At 43.7% G+C, this 23,274-nt stretch overlaps 1 pseudogene; it reads right to left on the bottom strand.

Annotated features, from left to right (window-relative positions):
- Nucleotides 1–21,049: 21,049 nt before the first annotated feature.
- LOC147730824 (uncharacterized) lies at nt 21,050–22,983 on the bottom strand (annotated as a pseudogene).
- Nucleotides 22,984–23,274: the final 291 nt, after the last annotated feature.

Here is a 23,274-nt window from a genome sequence, read left to right as displayed (position 1 = left end):
AGGAGGAAGATCGTGGCAAGCAGGCTAAGTGCAGCAACGGGTGTGGAGGGTGCACCTCAACGGCAGAATCGAAAGTTGTGCATGCCAGAAGGCTCAGGTGCAAAGCCTAATAAAACGCACACCAGATTGCAATTCGACCAACGTAAGTCAGGTAGGAACAGGGATAAGGAAATTGATATAGAGGCAGAAGTGTGCGGAGCCTCGAGTCTGAACTGGGTGATGACCGGTGCAAAATACTTGAAACTATGCAACAAAGTCAACTATTGATGGAAACATTGATTTGCTCTCATATCGAATGGATTGCTTGTCTGAGAGAAAAGACAAGCATGCAGAGAGGCTAGATATGGTTGCATGAAGGGTATCCAAAGTCGAAGACCAGCAGATCGAAACCACCAATGCACGTAAACAGCTTGGGAAAACGATGGACACCCTGCAATTCAAGCCGAGGACTTAGCGGCGTGTTCATTTCGCAATAACTTGCGCATACATGGCGTGCTAGAGTCCACGTCCATGGCCAAGATGGAGATGTTTGTGGAGAAAATGGTTGGCAAATTGTTGGGAAGAGATGTCATCTCTGAAATTTTTGTGGTAGAAAGAGCACACCGCTCTTTGGCTTCCAAACCGCCGCCTGGAGCCCCCCTCCCACCCCTTGGCGCCCTGTCATTGCAAGACTATTAAACTGTTGAGTTAGAGACGCATCCCTGCGAAAGGCAAGAGAATTGAAGGTACTCAAGTATGAGGGGTCAGACATCTCGCTTTATCCGGTCTTAACCGTAAAAGTTCAAGAAGCATAGCAAAAATTTGCCCCAGTGAAGAGGAAACTCAGAGACCTGCACATAGACTATGCAACTCTATCCTGCTCGTCTGAAAGTTACAATCAACGGTAAAATAAGGATATATGCAGACCCTACCAGCCTACAGCAAGATCTCAAGCATGTAAAGAAGCCCACACACAGCGGGCAGCATTCTGTGGCGAATGCAACCAAGGAACAGAACACTGATCCACTAGATGTCAACAATTGAAGGGGACGATATCTTAACTGGGCATTGTTGTGTGCTTTGTAATTAATTGTTCATAAGGGGCCTGGGTTCAGGAAGTTTAGTGCACATATTGGTAGATATAGTAGGGCCCATCATTCAGCAGAGGTTTGATCTGCACCCCTTTGGGTCACATAGTAATGGGTACAAGAAGGACTTCCTGCAACTAAATTGCCAGTGCAACATATAAAACTGGAGAAGCACAAGTATAATTGTAGTTTGCGTATGTTTAATATATGATGTGTAGCTGAGTTAAAGGTCACAATATATGCTTGATAACGGTGGCGGTAACGGAGCTGTGGAAGTAGTCAGGCAATCTTTCCCCTGACGTGTAACACACTGCTCCAGGGAGTATTAAAAAGGGATAAAGCTCAGTGGGGAAGATGGGGGTTACTGTTCAGCATGTTGTGGTACGGGGAACATGCTGTGTTGGGGGAATTACAGTATGTACTGTATATTCTTCAAGCAGCTCAGAGAAACGGATAGAGAACTCACATGGTTATCAGCGATGGCATGTTGATGCTGCTTAATTATCATGAGCAGAAACGCTGATAGGGGCCTGTCAGATGAGGGGCATGTTAACTCTTTAAATTTTCTAACGTGGAATGTACGGAGACTAAATGATATGCGCAAAATTCTTAAAGTGGTATCATACCTACACAGACAACATATAGACGTAGAGATAAGAAACCCATCTCACGCCCCATACAGGGTTGCTCACAGGTAAGAGAATGAAGGGGGATTGCCCAGCGGCAGGTTTTACATGGCACACACGAGGTGTGTTAATATGGATCAAGCAGGGCTCTGATATTAAGCTACAGATTCTTGAAGTAGATGCAGGTAAAAGATATATAGTGGCGCAATGTCGCAGGGGCCCTGGTGAGTGTGAGACTGGTGGGATTGTATGGGCCTAACTACGACAACCCTCAATTCTATTGCAACTTGCATAACAAAATAGCCACTTACACAGTAATGCCCACTCTTTGGGGGGCGATTTTAACTGTGTGCAGTCACCAGAATTAAACAGGTCAAAGGGACTGGTTTAGAAACACTCTGCAGCTGCTAAAGCCATAGCAGGCAGACAATTTACATGTCGTATGGCGGCATTAACATCCACAGGGTAGAGAACACACGCATTATTCCTCCTCCCACAATATTCATACACGTATAGACGATTGGTTTGCTTCCCGAGACCTGCTCCCATATATAGCCGAGTGTAAACATTTAACCAGCACATTATCGGATCACTCCCCGATAAGCATGCAGATCAAGATACATGAGATAACATGCCGGACCCATTGTGGCGTTTCCCTCAGTACTCGCTGCTGGACACTGTATTTAGGGAAGAGTTGGCGCAGGAAATAAAACAATATTTTAGGCATAATCTTGGTAGTGTTTCGAAGATGGCCAACATCTGGGAGGCATTTAAAAGTTACATTCGTGGGTTGGTAACTTCGACGCACTCTGGGGTACTATGATCTATCAGGGGCAGACTCCAAAGATTATAAGCAGAAATAGCAGTGCTAGACAAGGAATTGTTGGAAACTCCCTCTCCTGAGGTATGGGCCGTATCAGGAAAAGATAGATGAATACAATGGGAAGCGCTATCTGAGGTGAGCCATCTGGGCAAGTATGCAACTGCCAGGGTATATGTTGAGGGCAAGAGGCCCATCGCCACTTTGGCTGCACTGACTAGGCCACAGAGGGGTGCAAATGAGATCACAGAAATAGTGGACGTCCATGGAAGGCATATATACAATGCGTCTAAAATAGCAGACACAGACTTACACACTTCTCGACCACTGAATGCAACAGAAAAGGCAGAGGAATATCTATCATACATAAAAATGGGCTAGCTGAGTGACACACACAGGGAGAGGTTGCAGGGCCCTTTGCGCCCATCCGAGATTGCAGCCGCCCTCAAAGATATGCCTAGCCAGAAAGCTCCAAGCCCTGACGGGTTTACAGTGGCCTTTTATAAAGAATATCAGGACTTGCTAGTTCCTCACTTAGTAAAGTTATTTGAGGTAATGACTAGCGATGGAATTATGCCCCCTACCATGAGGGAAGCAATTATGATCACTTTGCTTAAACCTGGAAAAGCCACTGACCAGTGCACCTCTTATAGGCCTCTGTCTTTGCTCAACACGGATACGAAGATTTATGCGAAGGTGTTGGCAAATAGAATAGCCCTGCTACTCCCTCTAGTCGTGGCCCCTGAACAATCTGGCTTTCTCCCTGGTAGGTCGCTTACCAGTGACCTGCATACTATTTTTTGCACAATCAATCGCCTCAACCCGCAGATCAAAGCAGCAGCGGTCTTTCTGCATGCAGGAAAGGCCTTTGATTCGGTCGAATGGGGATTCTTGATGGCAGTGCTTTGCAGGATATCATTAGGGAAGGTTTTCATACAGCTGGTGTGAACACTATACACTGAACCTACAGCGAGAAAACATGTAAATGGATTGTTCCCCCGATCCATACAGAGCACCAATGGGACCCGGCAGGGGTCCCCCCCTCGCCCTTGTTGTATGCCCTGGTGGCGGAGCCATTGGCTTGTGCCCTTAGGGAATATCACTCTCATCGTGACCTAAGGTTCCCACCAAACACTTTAATAATATCTGCATGCACAGATGATGTGCGCGAGCCCGAACGTAACCTAGGTCCTAATTTGCCAGAGGTGGTACGTTTTGGGCAGCAATCAGGACTAAAAATAAACTGGAATAAGTCCCAAGTATTCCCGCTTACTGCGGTCACCACTCCACACTAAGCGGACTACCCAATAACGTGGACTGCGGACCCCTTACGATACTTGGGAGTGCAAATCCATACAGATCCGGAAGTGATAGTGTTTGAAGACTATAGCAGGGCGATACACTCACTCACTGAGGGAATTGAAAAGTGGATCAGACTACTGCCATCATTATTAGGGCATATAGCATTTATGAATGTGATTGTCCTGCCAAGGCTGCTGTTTTATTATATATATATTCCAATTCCTCTGCCTAAAACATTTTTGCGCACACTGCACACCCTGCTGGTAAGGTTAGCCTGGGCTGGTAAGCAACCACGAGTCCAGTGGGAGACGCTGACAGAACAATACTTGGCAGGGGGGCAAAATGCACCAGACTTCGAGGCGTATTATTGAGCAGCGCAACAAATACACATGGCTTATTGGATGCAAAGTGCCCAAGTTGCCCCACACATTTCAATAGAGAGCGAGGAGGTGAGCCACATGACACTCCCGCAATACTCGATGCAGAAGCCACTAAGGCGACACAATGTCATGGACCCAGTTGGCACCACTCACTCTCAGTTTCATAGAACTGCAAAACCAAAGAATATCAAGCTGATTTACTCTCCGGGTATGCCCATAGAATGGTGCTCATGGTTGCAGAACAATCAAGATAAGGCGTTTCTATAGGCCATGCACAAGTTAAATATTTAAACTATGGGCGACTTCTTCACGGACGGGGTGGTCAAGACATTGGATCAGTTGCAGGGGACTGTAGTGGCAGTCACTCGAGAAATATTATGTGAAAAGTAAACAAACCCAGGCAAGACAAAAAAAACTGGCAACGTTCAAGTAAAAGAAAGTAGTGAAGCACTAAAATAGCATGAAAGATTCAATTTAATGCATTTGATAAAAAATCATGAAAGCATTCATTGATATAATCAGAAAGATTTTTTTTTAAAACACAGTAAAAGAATTACTTCAATAAATATACATAATATCTAGTAATGATAATATTCCCAGTGGTACATAGAAGAGATTAATTTCGTCCGTTTACGCGTTTCAACACTATGAGAGTGTCTTCATCAGGACAGTATCTTCTTGTAACTACAAATAGATAAATAGTGTCAAAATAATGTCTATATATTTAGACAGTACATAACATTCTATACTTTTTTCTTGAACATGTGAAGCCATTGTTCTGATAATTGATCATGATATACCACTTATGAGTTTTAGCCTTACAATTTTTGAAACAGCAATGTACATTTGGATAATGCATTGTGTGTTTAATTATACAACATACAATATATTAAGAAAGATAAATATTTGAAGAAAACAGGAGAAAGAATGAAGTAGCGCAAGATGCTAAAAATGGATACTGGTGCTACTATACAGGGGCGTCTGTCAATGTGGGTATCTGCTATAGCGTATCAGGGTTTATGTTTTAGACTATTTACATGCAATATAATAGGTCACAGAGAACACTGGTACATAATGGAGAAGAGAAAAGAAAACGTAGTTAACTCTTACTGGGCAGGCTGTTTTTATACAACTGATGTTTCTATTAATTGTCGGGGCTTACCCTAAGGTCATAAAGAAAAAACAGACTTGATCCTCGGTCCAGCCAGAGATTATCAAAGGAGACCCCTATTTTTCTATGGAAACATTTAAAAAGAAGGCAGGAGACCCAATCATGAGTATATTAGTTTAAGGCAAAATGGGGCATTTAATGGGAGGCCCTAGTTTGAATAGGGATATCTGAGCTCCACCTGTGTGGGCCGTATGTTCACTCCTTTATTGCTCAATGCAGTACTGGTATTATCCACAGTGCGCCAGTTATAATAGAAAAACGTCATCAGATGCAGAAAGAAAATAATATATAGGGACCAGAGGTATATTGCTAGGTCTAGATCTTAAATAAAAACGGTATTTAGCAAAGAACATATAGTACGATATACCTGAATTTCGGTAAGGTATCTAAATATTCACTGGGTGGTAGGGCTGAGTTATATGTATGTCGTGATGACGTTCGGTATTCTGTAGTACGCCTGGGACAGTTACCAAATGCTGGAAATGGATAGCATCTGGTTATATACTATTAACATCTATGCCACGGAGAAAGATTATGTCCTAACTAATAACAGGATGGTAAAGACAAAGCTTTCATGTGTACCTAAAGATGCTACTCCGGGGGAGCCGTGCTACGTAGAATGAATCACCTGTGTTCAAGTAGCGTTCAGTGTTGTTGACGCGATGAAACCCAAGGCAGATGCCGGGTGTTCTAGGCAAGTAAAATACAGCCAGTCAATGATTAAGAAATGGCATCATTAGGAATATACGTGCTGAACAGGATATAATTATTAAATGTTACCTGACAATGAATTTCAGGCAAAAGAGAAACCAATTATGTTGGCGTCTTGCGAATAATTGGAACCACAGATTCATTCATGGCTAATAGATCGGAGCAGGAATGGAAAAAAATACTGACTATCTAGAATAAAATACATAGGAAGTGTTTAAAAAACCGCGATAAAGAAAGCGTCTAAAAAATGCAATTATGGCGTCTAGTTCGCGAGAGTTACCTGTCTTCCTTTAGATCGTATTGATAGCAGGAATGGCGTCTTGGTTCCGAATGAACCCGCACTATGTCTCGTGGCTGTTGGGCTTAAGCAAGGGTCGGATGAATTGCTGGCTGCCTAGAATGCAATATATGGGGGATTGTTAAAAGAACGCGATAAGGAATACATCTAGGAAAAAAGGTTTCCGAGTCTGCAACGCAGGAGTTACCTGTTTTATGTGAATCGCATTGATGGCGAGAATGGCGTCTGGTACCTCGTAAGGAAAAGCGAATTCGAGACAGAGTTCCCGATTCGTTTATATACCCTGTCTTGCTATAGGTTGAATGGTGCAGTGGACCCGCCCTTTAAAGAGATATGGAGACAACTGCACCGAGTTCAAAGAGAAATTGACAGGGGAATTTAAAACAAAGGGGAATGGTATTTACAAGAACTCTATTGTGAAAAAAGAATGTTAACCATGGTTCATTTGATTTGGATTTAGAGCGATGGCATCTTGTAATATTCATTTGTCATCATGTATATTATGAAGAATGGTAGGGAGGGGGAAGGAAAAAGGGAACTAGCTAACCTGTATGCGATCCTACTGTCATGCCCTATTATATGATAGCGTTCTCCCAGGGTAATTCGTTGTTTAACCCATGGGTATAATTACCCAGCGAAAATATCCAAAATACTTCATTTTTCTTGCGGATTTTGTCTCCGCCATTGTTGTTTGGAATATGAATTTTCTCAAGTATACGCCATTTGATGTCTGTGGGGGAGTGTTTAAATGCAGAAAAATGGCTGACTAGCGGGGCTGCATGTTTCATAGTTTTGATTGCGGACCTGTGTTCGGTCAAACGCGTTTTCATGGCTCGTGAGGTCTCCCCTACATAGCCCAAATTGCAGGGGCATATAATCAAGTATACTATGTTGCGAGTGTTGCAGGTCCATAGTTCCTTGGCCAAGATGTGGAGTTTGTTAAACACAAATGATTCTCCAGTGAGAATGTTGTCACATGATTGGCATGAGCCACAGCGAGAGGTGCCTTTCACACTATTGGCTCCGTCTTTAGATTTCTGTATAAATGGAGGGTTGTTGGTAGGTGTAGAATAGCGTGATAGAACTATTAGATCTTTCAGATTCTTGTTGCGACGATGTGCAAACATGGGTTTAGCTAGCTTCTTTTGGGCCTGATCCAAATTTAATAGATGCCAATTGGCATTGATTACTTGTCTGATAGTGGCATCTAGTGTGGAGTGTTTTGTTATGCATACTAGCTTCAGTTCCTGCTTCTCTTTTTGGGACTTAAGGAGTGCATCTCGATCATAGAAACGGGCCCTTTTGTATGCTTCCCTGACAAGGCGGTGGGGATAGCCTCTTTCAAGGAATTTTTTCTTCATGATGGTCGATTGGGTGTCATAGTCCTTCAGATTTGTGCAGTTCTGTCTAACCCTGAGGAACTGGGAGAACGGAATGCTGTCCTTCTGGCTCCTCGGATGATAACTTTTAAAGTGGAGGAGGGTATTTCTGGCCGTTGGTTTGGTGTATAACTCTACCTCTAATGCGTTGGCATTGTGTCTAATGTAAATGTCTAAAAATTCTACTTGTGATGTATTAGTGTGGGCAGTAAAGCGGAGGTTGATGTCAGTAAGATTGAGCCAGATTAGAAATTCTTTTAGAGTCTGTTCCCTATTGGTCCACACAAAAAAGATGTCGTCAATGTAGCGGTACCAATGGGAAACAGACTCAAAGAAAGGGGAAATTTCATTGTGGATGTATATAGATTCAAAGCGTGCCATGTATATATTTGCTATTGGCGGAGCCATGGCTGCCCCCATGCTCGTGCCTTTTGTTTGTAAATACATATGTTCGCCAAACTCGAAGACATTCTCTATGAGGACTAATGTGAGACATTCCCGGATGAACGGTTTGGAGCAGGGTATATTGTATGTATCTATAAACCACATAGTTGCATCTGTGGCTTCAAGTTGAGGGATGTTGCTATACAACGATTCAATGTCTAAGGTGACTAATATGTCCGTATCTTGATTAAATGGGAGATGTTCCACTTTGGTAATTATATCCCCGGTATCCATGATGTACGAAGGTATTAAGGGAATATAAGGTCTCAAGATGTTGTAGAGATATTTCGAAATAGCTTCGGTGGGCGTGCCTATAGTGGAAACGATAGGTCGGTAGGGAGGGTCCTGCTGATTTTTATGAATCTTCGGTACTCCGTATACACATGAGACCTTTTTGTCTGATTTGTTCAGAAAGTCATACTCTTTTTTATTTATAATTCCTGCATCTAGGGCTCTAATTGTAGTTTTTTGAATGGTTTTGATAATCCTTTCTGTGGGATTTTTTGTAATCTTTTTGTAGAAGACGGGGTCATTGAGCATTTTCAACATATTTGCTTCACAGTTCTTAATGTCCATAAGGACTATGCCTCCTCCCTTATCACTACTTTTTATGATGATAGATTTGTTGTTCTTTAGTTCGTTGAGGGATACATGTTCCTCTTTGGAAATATTGTATCTAGGCTTGGGAATTAACTGAAGAGCATGTTGTAGTTTGTTTAAAACCACTTTTTCAAAGATGGCCATTTCAGGGCCGACCTGATCTAGTGCTGGAGTAAAAGTGGATGGTAGAGACACTATGTTCTCCACTTTATCATCTTGGTTTATTTCTTCCATATTCATAAAGAATTTTTTCAATCTTATCTTTCTAAAAAACGAGTGAATGTCTTGGTGCAGTTCAAATAGATCAACTTTAGAGTGTGGGACAAATATCAGGCCTTTTGTAAGGAGGGACATATCGGTAGCTTGTTGTAGGTTATATGTAGATAGATTGAATATGGTTATTACATCCATTGTCTTTGATATTGTTTGCTGCAAGTTTCCAGGTAATGATGAGGTTCCTGGGGAAACTGGTGATTCTGAGCAAACTGGTGATTCTGATAATGCATCTCGATTGGTTCTGAAACCTTACCCTTGGTCGTCTCCGTCTGGCACTGCACTGGCCTAAAAAAGGCTGGCGTGAGTTCCTACGTCCATTATGGGGATTGTATGGACCCTCTTCATGGTAAACCAAACTGCCTTCTCAATCAGAATCAGGATCTGAGGAGTCTGAGAGCGTATTCATTTTTTGAAAATTATGGTTAGGCTCTCCTTGGTATTGATCTGTCTTATAAAATGTTTCTCTAAGGTAGGGGTAGTTACGTTCTAGGGTATAGAATCTTTTATCTTTCGTGAATCTTTCATTTTTTCTTTTTGTTAGGTATTCACTGAATGATAAAATATCTTTTTTGACAGCTTCTAGCTGTTTCTCAGCTTCTTCTATTGTGGTTGATCTCTTTATTTTTTCTTCTAATTCTTCTATTTCCTTTTTTATGGCTGCAGCCAGTTCTTTTGACGTAGCTATGATTAAAATCATCAGGTCCCGGGAGCATCTACTGGCTATCATGCTCCATTTAGTTAAAAACGATTTGACATCCATAAATAAACCAGATGTTTCGAACATGTATTCCTAGAGGAATTATGCCAGCTTTTAAGTAATTGAGCATGAATTCTCCATGGGCCTCTATTCTGGTGAGTTTTTTCTGTAAATTAGAGAGTTTACTCACATCACTGTTATTTTGGGGGTTTGATGTCAAGCTATTGCTAAAGAGTACACTTGTACCTACTAGTGTGGCAAAGTCTTCGTCCGAAAACCCAAATGTATGTAGGTTGGCCATACTGTGGTAGTTTCTGAATAAGCACCAGTATCTAAGTACAGATAGAAATAGAAGAAAATAGAAAGAAATTACATAAGACACAACACAGGCAACAATATGTAAATATTCGTTTACAATTGTAATAAGTGGTAAGGTAGATAAAACAAGCAAAAGGTCCCACACGATTGCACCGTGGGTATCAATGTGAAGTAAACAAGGACCCCCTGAGAAGGATATGTTTCCTGGGTCAGGGCAAACACTATGTGACAAATAAACAAACCCAGGCAAGTCAAAATAAACTGGTAACGTTCAAGTAAAATAAAGTAGTATAGCACTAATATAGCATGAAAGATTCAATTTAATACATTTGATAAAAAATCATGAAAGCATTCATTGATATAATCAGAAAGATTTTTTTTTTAAAACACCAAAGAATATCAAGCTGATTTACTCTCCAGGTATGCCCATAGAATGGTGCTCATGGTTGCAGAACAATCAAGATAAGGCGTTTCTACAAGCCATTCACAAGTTAAATATTTAAACTACGGGCGACTTCTTCACGGACGGGGTGGTCAAGACATTGGATCAGTTGCAGGGGACTGTAGTGGCAGTCATTCGAGAAATATTATGTGAAAAGTAAACAAACCCAGGCAAGACAAAAGAAACTGGCAACGTTCAAGTAAAAGAAAGTAGTGAAGCACTAAAACAGCATGAAAGATTCAATTTAATGCATTTGATAAAAAATCATGAAAGCATTCATTGATATAATCAGAAAGATTTTTTTTTAAAACACAGTAAAAGAATTACTTCAATAAATATACATAATATCTAGTAATGATAATATTCCCAGTGGTACATAGAAAAGATTAATTTTGTCCGTCTACGCGTTTCAACACTATGAGAGTGTCTTCATCAGGACAGTATCTTCTTGTAACTACAAATAGATAAATAGTGTCAAAATAATGTCTATATATTTAGACAGTACATAACATTCTATACTTTTTTCTTGAACATGTGAAGCCAGTGATCTGATAATTGATCATGATATACCACTTATGAGTTTTAGCCTTACAATTTTTGAAACAGCAATGTACATTTGGATAATGCATTTTGCGTTTAATTATACAACATACAATATATTAAGAAAGACATATCAAATATACCTATGTATGAGCTGCTACTGACACTACCACAGAAGGCCTAAACGCCACAGGGATTGGGTAAAACTGTGGCGGTTATGGGTACAGCCTAGATGCTTATATTTAATACAGGCAGGAATCACTATGTGACGTTCGTGACATCAATGTGTGTGATATCAGGGGTGTGATACTGATATGGATGGAAACAGGCAAGAGATGGAGAGGTCCAAGTACAGTACACTAAGAAAGTCATTCTGCTCGCTATGTATGTAGTAATTGCACTGTATTGGTTGCAGTTGATATCTTGTATTAATGAAGCTGTATAATGATACTATGTGAGTGATGGGCTACTGTAACATATGCTTTCTTTTTGACTAAAAATCCAATAAAAATAAAAAAAGACGACTTACAGTAGATGGTACTCCCACCAGAAGTTACCTTAGGCTGTGAGTCACCAGGGGATTCTCACCCAGCAGGAGGTTTTGGGTGGGGAAGGGGAGCGGTTTGGGGGAGGTGTCCATGTGGTGTCACAGCTCAGAAATACTGTAATACATTTTAAATTATCCCTGGGACCATGACATTTAGCATAGGAACATAAATGGACGCATGAACACCAGTGCACTCACCTATGCACATATACATCATAACAATATGTTTTCAAATACACACACATATTACAAAGTGGCGTTTGCCACTGTGTGGTTGAGTTAAATCAGACTTTTCACAGGAAGATCTTTTTTTGCTTTGCTAATAACTTTGGCGCTGTTTGACGAATCTTCACAAAACTTTACCCCAAAAAAGTTTATCCTGCTTCCTGGAAAGGTTTGAGTTGATCCAGCAATCAGTGGTCAAGAAAAACGTGGGGTTAGGGGGGGGCCAAACTGCAATTTCCATATGTAATTTTAGTGAATGCAGTGGAATTTGGCAGAAAGCTAGATCTTCACCCAGAAAGTTTGCTTTTAGGCCCAGATCTCTGTACTGGGGTGAATGTATGACATTGTTCTGCATTCTGTCCATCACCTGTTGTTTTTTGTATTTGTCACCCCGAGTGAGATGGGTATGCTCAGGCGTGAGTCCTGTGCTCTCCATGCCACTGGAATCAAGCTATCCAGGCTAATGAGGGCTGAAAGCCCGAAACCGTTCCTTGGATGCTTGTTTCCAGTCAAAGGAGGACCTGGCTTGGCAGTTCGGGGCACAGGGTCAAGACTGATTTGCATATGGCTGGGTTCAAACTGGAATGGAATGGTGAGCAAAAAACGATGGATTTAGACCCAGATCTCTGTACTGGGGTGAATGTATGACATTTTTCTGCATTCATCACCCTCTGTTTTTTTCTCAAAATGTAGGCACATCAAATAGTGTCAGAGTCACTGCAGCCTCATTACTTGCAATATCCACCCATGTTACCTTATGCCTGGTATTGCTCCGGGCCACAGTGTCAGAGGTTGTTATCCCCAAAAGGGAATTTTCCTTGAGATGGGTCCCTTTTAATGTAAGTACGAGAAGAAAATGATTGCTCTGCAGGCAGTCAATGATCTCCATATCCACCATCTCATGCCAAAGAGTGAGGTCAATTAATACATAAGAACAATAGTTACTTACCTGTAATCTGTGGTTCTCCAGTATTGGTGTCTTTCATAGATTCACATGCCTGAATCATTCCCCGTCGTCGGAGTGGGAGTCCCACGGTACATAAAAAAGCAATAATATGCCATAATAACATAGGAAAAAACAGTAATTCCCAACCAGGAAGTTAAGTAGCCCAAGCTACAGGAGAAAAAAACTTCCACACTCATGACTATCCTAGTCATTTTGTATAGACCAAACTGCAGCCAATCAGACGACAGCACCCACCAGAAGGTTCTCCCCAGAGGCTCAGGCTCTCAGATTTTCTCGCAAGGAGTGATGGTAAACCAATGCAGCCTAACGGGTTGCATGTGAATCTATGAAAGACACCAATACTGGAGAACCACAGATTACAGGTAAGTAACTATTATTCTTCTCCAGTATTAGGGGTGTCTTTCATAGATTTACATGCCTGAATCAGAGTAGATAGCAGTACATATCCGTGCTTGGAAGACGCTATTTGTAACATAAGCTTGTAAATATGAAATGCACGTAACTATGAAATATATATAAATAATAACATCACTAAAAGCATGATAAAATGCAGATACTTGAGCATGTGCACAATAAAAATAAGCATAATAAGCGTCTGACAGCAGTAAGAGGAGGTGGGAAACAGAGACTCACCTTATTTGAAAAGATTACGCAGAACTGCTTGACCCACTGAAGCATCGGTCTAGCTGGCTGCATCCAAACAGTAGTGTTTGGTGAAAGTATGCCGCCTGGCTTAGGTTGCCACTCTGCAGATGTGCTGAAGAGGGACTCCAGCGAAAAGAGCAGTTGAGGACGACACTGCCATCGTAGAATGCGTTCTAGGAGATGCTTGCAAAGGTCGTCCTGCTTGTGCATGGCAAAAGTCGATAGCTGCAGAGATCCATCTCACAATTGTTTGCTTAGATTCTGCTTGGCCTTTACGAATCATACCATAGGTGATAAACAGTTAATCAGATTTGCGTAATGTAGATGTTCTTTGCAAATAGAACTTTAAACATCTCTTAATGTCCAGTGTATGCAATGCCCTTTCTGCAGGGGATTGTGGGTTAGGAAAGAATGTCTTTAAAATGACAGGCTCGTTCAGGTGGAAGTCCGAAGGCACCTTAGGTATGAATTTCGGATTCGTGCGGAGCACCACTGAGTCATTTGTGAACTGTAAGAAAGGATGATGAACTGTGAAAGCCTGGATATCACTGACTCTTCTAGAGGAAGTCAAAGACAATAAAAGTGACACCTTCCAAGTAAGGAATTTCAAATCGGCTTTGTGGATAGGTTCAAAAGGATGGCGCAAGAGTTGCGCTAACACTACATTAAGATGCCACAATGGTGGTGGACGACGTACCGAAGGGAACATTCTGAAAAGACCTTTGAAGAATTGTTGTATAATTCTTGAAGAATAAAGAGAAGTGGTCCCATCCTGTCGGTATCTTGAAATCGCTGCCAGGAAAACCCTTCGGGTTGCATGAGACAATCCCGATTTTGCCAGATGTAAGAAAAAAGGTAAGATTTGCTCTGGCTTAGCCAAAAAAGGATGAATTCCAGCCGAACCACACCAGATACAAAAACGTTTCCATTTGAGACTGTACGTCTTTATAGTAGCAGGAATGTTTAGGTGGGCGAATTCAAGGTATTCATGCGCCAGGCCGCTAACCTCAGAGATGTCGGGTCCCAATGGTAAATCTGACCGTCCTGGATGGAGAGTAGGTCCGGAGTTGGACGCAACTGAATTGGTTCACACTCCGATAGGAGAAGGAGCTCGGTGATCTAATATTGGCGAGGCCATCTGGGGGCAATAAGAATCAGCCGACAAGGTTCTTTCTTCATCTTCCGCAGGACTCTGGGGACCAACGGTATCGGCGGAAAAGCGTAAGCATATATTTGAAACCAGTTTATCGAAAACGCATTCCTCTGAGAGTCTTTGTGGAGATGCCAACTTGCAAAGAACCGGCATTTGCTGTTCTTCTTGGTCGCAAAGAGGTCCAGATCTGGATGACCTCACTGCCGAAAGATCCGATCCACCGTCTGTTGATGAAGCTCCCACTCGTGAGTGGATACTGTTACCCTGCTGAGAGTGTCTGCAAGAACGTTCACTGTTCCCGGTACATGAACCGCTAGAAGATTGATTCTGTGTCATATTGCCCATGCCCATAGCTCTTGGGTTTCCTGAGACAAAAGAGTTGATGTTGTCCCTCCCTGGTTGTTGACATAGTGCATGCTTGTTGTATTGTTACACAGTGGCCCCTTGAATGATTGCGCGAAATGATTTGAGGGCAAAGAAGATGGCTCTCAGCTCCAATAGATTGATGTGGCAACGTTTCTGCTGAGGGCTCCATTTGCCGCTGATTGTCAGCCCCTGAAGATGAGCTCCCCAGCCTTCGAGGGATGCGTCTGTGGTGATCGTAAAGTTTGGTGCATCCTGAAGGAACGCGCAGCCCTGCTGCAGATTCCTTTTCTGTATCCACCAGCTAAGGGAACCCCGAATGCGAGGGGTGATCTGGATGAGGTCTTGGAATGAACTCGAGACCTGCAGCCATTGTAAGTTGAGTTCTTCTTGAAGAGGCCTCATTCTGAGACGTCAGTTCGGTATTAACGGAATGCAAGACAATACCATCCCCAGAAAGGATTTGTACCATCGGACTGAAACTGACTTTTTTGAAAGTAGATTCCGAGCCATATCCTGTATTCTGACTTGTCTTTCGTCCGACACGAAAGCTTGGAGCAGCTGGGTGTCTAGGGTCGCTCCCAAGAAAGCTCGTCTTTGGGATAGTACCAACTGGGACTTGCTGACGTTGATGGAAAAAGGCCCAGAGATTGAAAGAGGGCTAGACACTGCTGTAAATGGTTGTATGTGTCTGCGTAAGAACTGGCCTTGATAAGGCAGTCGTCCAAATATGGAAATATTTGTATTCCCTCCAGCCGGAGGTGTGCTGCTACCGGAGCCAGGACCTTTGTAAATACCCTGGATGCCGAGCCCATCCCAAAGGGAAGGACCATGAATTGATAATCCCTGCCAGCCACTCTGAATCGCAGGAACTTTCTGTGTCGAGGTAAGATGGGGATGTGGAAATAGGCATCTTGGAGATCCAAGGTGGCCATGTAGTCTCCAGCAGATGCAGTATTTCCTGTATCGACAACATTCTGAACGTTAGCTTCTTCAGATATTTGTTTAGGGCACGGAGATCCAGAATTGGACGCCATTCTCCGGACTTCTTCTTTACCAGAAAAAATCTGGAGTAGAATCCTATTCCCCTCAAAGTTTGAGGAACCTTCTTGATTGCTCCTTTCTTCAACATCAAATTGATTTGGGCAAACAGCTCTTTTAGATGAGCTGGAGGTGGTCCCTTTGGGGGAACATTTGGAGGAAACTGTTCGAATTCGAGGGCATGGCCCTTGGCCAAAATGTCCAGGACCCACCTGTCCGATGTTATTGATGACCGTTTTGAGTAGAATTTTGATATTTATCCTCCAATTTTACATGGGATTGGGACAGTAGCGGTGGCAGGTTGTCGTTTATCCTTTCCGCGGTAGGCCGGTTCCCTCTTGTTCTGGGAATAATTAGTGTTTAGTTGGCCGTAGGACTGATAACACTGGGTTTGGTAGTGTTGATTCCTCTGCTTGTAGGAGGACTGTTGCGTATATCCGCCTCTGTTGGAGGACGATCCATGTCCTCTCGCTCCTCGAAAGGGCGGCTTACGAAATTGCAGGGTACACAAGGACTTAGCAGTTTCTGTATCCTTTTTGATTGTTTGCAGGGCTTCTTCTACCTGCGGACCAAACAAACTCTCCGTCATAAGGAATATCCAATACCTTTGTTTGCACTTCCTGACGGAACGAAGTGGATCGCAGCCACCCTTGCCTACCCAAGACAGCAGCACCTGCCAATTGCCTAAAACCAGTTGAGGCCACGTCAACAGCAGAGTCAATCATCTCAGCCGAGATTCTTTCACCTTCCTGCAGGATTTTCTGAGCCTCAGACTTAGAAGGTTACGGAAGTAGGTTTATGTATGGCGAGATATCCGACCACATTTGCCGGTCATATCTGCCCAGGATGGCCAATGAATTAGCAGCTCGGACCGTGGTAGCTGCCATGGTTGATACACGCTTACCAATGGCATCCAAGCGCCTGCCGTCTCTATCCGGTGGGGCTGCGATTGGAGATGAAGGGTTCCTAGATCTCTTTTGTGCAGCTTGAACAATGACAAAATTCAGTTTTGGTTGTCCTATAAGGCAAGCAGGGGACTTTTATTTTTTATCAATCCTTTGGCTGGACCGGAGGTATGGAAGCCGGGGTAGACATGACTTTAATACCCTCCTTCCAGATTAAATCTCTGATAGGTATAGACTTCGCTTGCTTTCTTGGCTGGTCCTTAAAATCATACAGAAATCATTCCTGCTCCATATGCTCCATGTCAATGTAGAAGCGCTTTATAGCCCGCTCCATCAGAAGGTGGAATCCACCCACATCCACTGGTGGTGAATCCGAGGTAGCCGGTGGTGAAGGAGAAGGAGTTTGCACCTGGTAATCATCCAACTCCAACATCAAAGACCTGTCATCGACTTCTCCTTCCTCTCTTTCTTCTTCGTCAGAAGAATGTTGTTTGTCCGGCAGATTGGACGATGCAGGTGGAGGAGACCTTGGAGGTCTGAAGTCAGGTATAGGCGTCTCCACCATAGGTGTAGGAGGTACAGAGCCTGTTGACTCCGATGGCGGAAAACATCTGTAATAGTCATCTAACATGCATTGAAGGTTGGTAAGCAATGCTATTGGTACCTGAGCTGAGGGGATATTTGTCACAAGTATTGTCACTTGCTCAGGCGGATGCTGATCATCTTGGTCGTCCTCCTGATATTAATTCAGAAGGACTTGTAGCCGTTCCAAATGTTTTGTCAATGGCAGAATCCTCCTCACTGTCCTCAGAATCCAGTAACTTGTCTAGCATCTGTAGGGATATTCCCCGTCTAGGGTGGTGTTTCGTCGACGATGTTGTCTTCGTCGACGATGTCGGCTTCGTCGACGATGTTGGCTTTGTCGACGATGGTATCTTTGTCGATGATGGTGTCTTCGTCGACGGTGTGGTAGTCGTCGACGAGCTCGCCGACGATGGTTTCTTCGTCGACGGAAAAACAAGTGTTGATGATGATGTCGTCTACGGTGTGGTAGACGGAATCTTCTTTAGCCGTCGACAAGGCGCCGATGACAGCAGAAGATGAAGATTCTGCAGTCGACGAGATAGGTCTAACAGTAACATAGACCATCGTCTGCGATGAAGACGTCGTCGACATAATCCCCTCAGGCTTAGGAGAGGAAAAAGTTACCGTATACTTAGTCGTAGCGTCGACGGAGATCTTCGTCGACGACTGCATCGTCGACGACAGGGTCTGTTTCTGAGGTAAAGTCCTCTCAGAAGATGTTTGAGGTAACTTCTTTGTGGATTTTATCAGGGGCGTAGATGAACCACTTTTCTCCTTAACAGGGGGAGTAGCCTTAGATGTGGAAGGCCTCTCAGACCCCTAAGGATGTTGTTGCTTCCTCACAACCTTAGCCCCAGGAGAAGTTAAAACCTCATCAGCAGCTCTCTTCCTAGAGGCTGAAGTAGACCCAGAGGCAATACTGCCTACCTCAGAAGCAGGATAGTCCGTATCCTTGAGCTTTTGTAGCCACAAAAGCAGCCGGCCCTCTCTGTCCCTGAGGGTTTTCTGAGGGAAGGTCCTACAAATCTTGCAGTCCTTCACGTGATGTTCAGGATACAGGCAGTAGATGCACTTCTTGTGGGGATCTTCTTTAAACAGCCGGAGCTTACCACAATTGTCACAAGGCCTGAATAGAGATTTCTTGGAAGAAGACATCTTCAAAAACTAGATTCCAGAAGGAAAATAGAGAAGTACTGAGCAGAGCTCAGGGAGACTCCCTTCACACGACGTGCGGTAGAAAATCTGAGAGCCTGAGCCTCTGGGGAGAACCTTCTGGTGGGTGCGTTGCCTGATTGGCTGCAGTTTGGTCTATACAAAATGACTAGGATAGTCATGAGTGTGGAAGTTTTTTCTCCTGTAGCTTGAGCTACTTTACTTCCTGTTTGGGAATTACTGGTTTTTCCTATGTTATTATGGCATAATATTGCTTTTTTATGTACCGTGGGACTCCCACTCCGACGACAGGGAATGATTCAACCATGTGAATCTATGAAAGACAACCCTAATACTGGAGAATCTAGGTTGCTATTATACTCACCCCTCTTAAAAGTTGGATTTGCAGTGTAATCTGCAGGCTATGCCCATTGCAAGCTCTTAGACCATGGGTGGCGGTTATATACAAAAATCTGATTAGGCGTTGCACTCATCTTAGGACTCTTCTTAACTACAGAATAAGTGGGACCCCCATAGCATTAATCCTTAAGCTAAACAAATCTTGGTTGATGGGGCTCAAAGTAGCAATTAAAATCACCAGCAATAAACTAATGGATACCTGTCCCATAATCTTCTGATACTGTGTTAACAATTTTCATGGTTAAATTCAGAGGGGCACAAAGCAAGGCTGTCCATTGTCCCTTAGCTTTTTAATTTATATATTGAGCCTTTAGCGGGAAAGATCAGAAGCAACCTCTGAATATCTCCTTTTAAACATAAGTCTTGGGAAAGGAAGGCGGCTTTATATGCTGATGATTTGATGGTATACACCTCAGATTTAAATAATGCAATACCAATAATCTACAAGGAAGCGCAACAATTTGGCCAGATCTCGAGTTATGAAATTAATGCGGCCAAGACTGCATGTATGGCCTGGAACCTAGATACTAGCCCCTATGTAATGAAAAAAGAAATAAGGTATTTGTGCATCATGATTACACAAACCATTGAAGACATTATAGATACAAATCTCCACAAAGTAAGCAAAGAAATACATAACTCCTTAATAAATTGGGCATATTTACCTCTAACGTTAATAGGTAGAGTTAATTTAATAAAAATGATGGTTCTACCTAAACTTATTTTTTTATTTCAAAACATCCCTCTGACATTTAAAAAAGAGGGATTGAAAAAACTCCAGGCAAAAATAATAGTTTCATATGGGTTTCTAAAGACATCAGGATATCATGGAAGAAGTGAAGTAGGAGGAAGAACAAGGGCCAGATTTAGGGCCAGATGTAGGTAATTGCATTTTACCGATTCTTAAATACCGAATTTTACCGATTCGGTATTTAAGAGTCTGTAAATGCAATGCCTTTTGGCCCATAGGAATGAATAGGAAATTCCAATCCGGTAAATACCGAATCGGTGAATACACAATCCGAAAGCAAAGAAAAGTGAAACTGATTCAGGCAGCCAATCAGGTGCCACCACCCTCCCCCTCCCTACCAGGAAGTGGCTACACAGGCAGCTGCAACTAATTAGAAGCTTCTGGAGAGGCAGTTGGAGCTGAGCTGTGTCCCTGAGCAGCAGAAAGAGTTTTGTGCACTTTTAAATTTAAAAAATGTCAAGCAGCACAGACAAAGATCAGCCAGAGAGGAAGAGGAAACTAAAATTCAGTAGCATGGAGCTACAGGTCCTTGTTGAGGAGGTGGTGAAGGAGTACGGAAAACTGTTTGGCAGGCAGTCCTTCACTGGCTGAATCTGCCAAAAGGAATATTTGGCTGCACATTCAAGATAAAGTGAATGCAGTTGGAGTGACTCCTAGAGACATAGAGGACCTTAAAAAAGAGGTGGTACGACCTCAGGAGCCTGACAAAAAAAAAATTTGGTGAACACCACAAGCAGGCAAGCAAAAAGGAGGGAAGAACCCAGCACCCCCCTAACTGACCTGGAGGAGATGGTGAGCTCAACCATAGACCCTGAAAGCGTCTGAGGACTGGGAGAAGTAGACAGCTCAGCCAGAGCTGCCAGCAGAAAAGGTAAGATGCATGCACAACAATACCCCTCCACACCATCGTCCTTCCCTTGACCCTATGTGGCTAAGTGAACCCCAGTCCAGTACAGCTACCACTATACAGGAGCAATGCATTATTGGACATGTAGTCAGGATATGAAAGACAATGTCATACAGTGTAGCAACAAGCAAGTATGGGTAATGATTCCAGACAGAAAGAAGCGCAGGAAACATGTACATTGTTCAAGTGTAAATTATTTAATTGTAGTGGCTCTAATGCAGTAGCATTTAGCTAATGTACGCTCATATGTCCACAGGTGAGACATCTGGCAGGCGTTCCCAGAAGACTGAAGGCACGGCACCAGAGAGGGATGGGAGTCAGGAGTCAGGTCCACGTGCACAGAATGTATCAGAGGACACAGGTGCACCAAGTAGACAGTCACCATCCCAAGACACAGGAATGGCTCCAGAGTTGCAGGCGTCCCCAGAACGTACACAATCCCCTCTGCTACTATCATCCCCAGAAATGCCAGCATCACTGCCTGTGACAACACCTGCCGCACAACAGAGCCATAGGCATGTTGTTGCCCCACTATTGGAAATGGAGTCATCAGCAGGTGACATGGAGGGGAAGACACACACACCTTGCCAGGTCAAGGTAGCACTGCCACACTGCAGTCCAGTGCAGAGTTGTCCCGTACTGTTTCCCGACGCCGCAGGATCTGAGAAAGCAGTGTAGCTGCACATGTGGAGGGTCCCAGTGTGTTCCATGGCCTGGAGGGGAGCATGGTGAAGATCCAAAGGATGCAGGGAAAGGCCATCATGTCTGTCCAACGCCAAATGAGGACCCTAAACAACATATGGAAGACATAGGGAAAGGCGTGAGAGAACTAGTTGATGTCATCAAGGAGATTGCAGCAGGGGTGCATGATATGTCACAATCGGTGCAGCTTCTGTGCACCAAATTAGATAAGGAAATTGCATCAAGGCGCAAGGAGAAGCAGCGTGCGCAGCAACAAAATAAAGCCATCAACCGCCTTGCCACAGCCACTTCCCTGCTATGCAGGAGATGCATAAACATGCAGGAGGGACTCACGCAAAATAGCAATGAGGTTACTAGGGGCATTGCTAGTTTGACCAGTGCTGTTGAGGTGCTGATAAATGCACAAACAGCACAAACAGCTGCCCTGGATGTGCCAGAGAGTGAAGGGAGCACAAGTAGGAGCAGCATGGCAAGCCCCCTTGTCGTAGAGACACGGAGGAGCAGCTGGCGCCAGGGTGAGGCAGCAGCCCAAACGCAAAGTGAAGACAGCCAGCCACAACATCTGGCACTGTTAGACATGGACGAAAATAAGTAATTCAGTTAATGGGGAAGTGACCCAGGACTAACATCATTGAATGTATATTATTTGAGTTGCACAATTGTGCTTTGGGAACCTGGCAAGTGACAAAATTAAACTACGTTGGTTGCATACTCCACCTGTCTGTGTCTCTTTACTTACTTAAAAGTAGTTGCGTGTGATCTCTTCCCGTCTGTGTCTGCCATCTGTTGGTATTGCAACTCCTGTAGTGTTGGGTTCAGGCACTGCTTCGTCGTCATCATGGTCCTCATAATCTGATAGTTCCACCTCGGTGCCCTTCTTCATGGCAAGGTTGTGCAGCATTGCACAGGTTGCAGTAATCTTGCAGTAGGTCACTGGTGTGTACTGGCGTGCCCCTCCACTTTTGTGGAGGCAGCGGAACCTGCTTTTCCACAGGCCAAATGTGCGCTCCACAATGTTACGGGTAGATTTGTGTGCCCTGTTGTATCGCCTCTGGCTGAGGGTTGAAGGGTTGAGGTAGGGTGTGAGGATGAAGGACCGGACAGCATATGCACTATCCCCTATTAAAAAAAATGAGAAAAAAGTTACTCACATGCACACATTCACATACATCTGAAACATGTATCAAGGGAGTGTCACAACCCTGTTTTACCTAGCAAGTAGCCTTCGCCAAATTCCCCCGCTGTCAGGCGTGCGTAGATCCCACTATTCTGGAAGATGTAGGTATTGGGTACTGCCTGGAAACTTGGCCACTATATCCGTGATGATGTAGTTAGCATCGCAGATTCTTTGTACATTTATGGTGTGGGTTGATTTTCGGTTTCTGTAGATGTGCTCTGTTGCAGCAGGTGGGCAAATTGGAATGTGGGTGCCATCAATGCAATCAATGACGTTGGGGAAGTGTGCTATTTGATAGAACCGTGTCTTTGTCCTGAGCAGTTCTGCATGTGTTTCAGGAAAGGTGATGTAGTGATGCATTCGCTGTATCATGGCCTCTAGGAACTTCCTAAAGAAGCGGGACAGGCAGCTCTGGGACACCCCACCTACCGCAGCAATGACACTCTGGTAACTGCCAGAGGCAAGCAGGTGTAGGCTACACAGCACCTGCCCATTGGTGTGGGATGGCGTTTGCCCTTGGGGTTGGATGCTCCAAAAGTTGGTGCAGGTCCCAGATCAAGTCCAGGATGGTTTGGGGATGTAGCCTGTACCTTTGTTGGATCTCTGCATCAGTGAGTTGGAAAAGGGTGATCCTCTGTCTGTTGACCTGCTCCTCCCTTCTCC

The sequence above is a fragment of the Lissotriton vulgaris genome, chromosome 2_1, assembly GCF_964263255.1.
Source record: "Lissotriton vulgaris chromosome 2_1, aLisVul1.2, whole genome shotgun sequence".
NCBI lineage: Eukaryota > Metazoa > Chordata > Amphibia > Caudata > Salamandridae > Lissotriton > Lissotriton vulgaris.
Note: the sequence above shows the minus strand (reverse complement) of the source record. Positions and strands in the feature narration are given on the sequence as shown.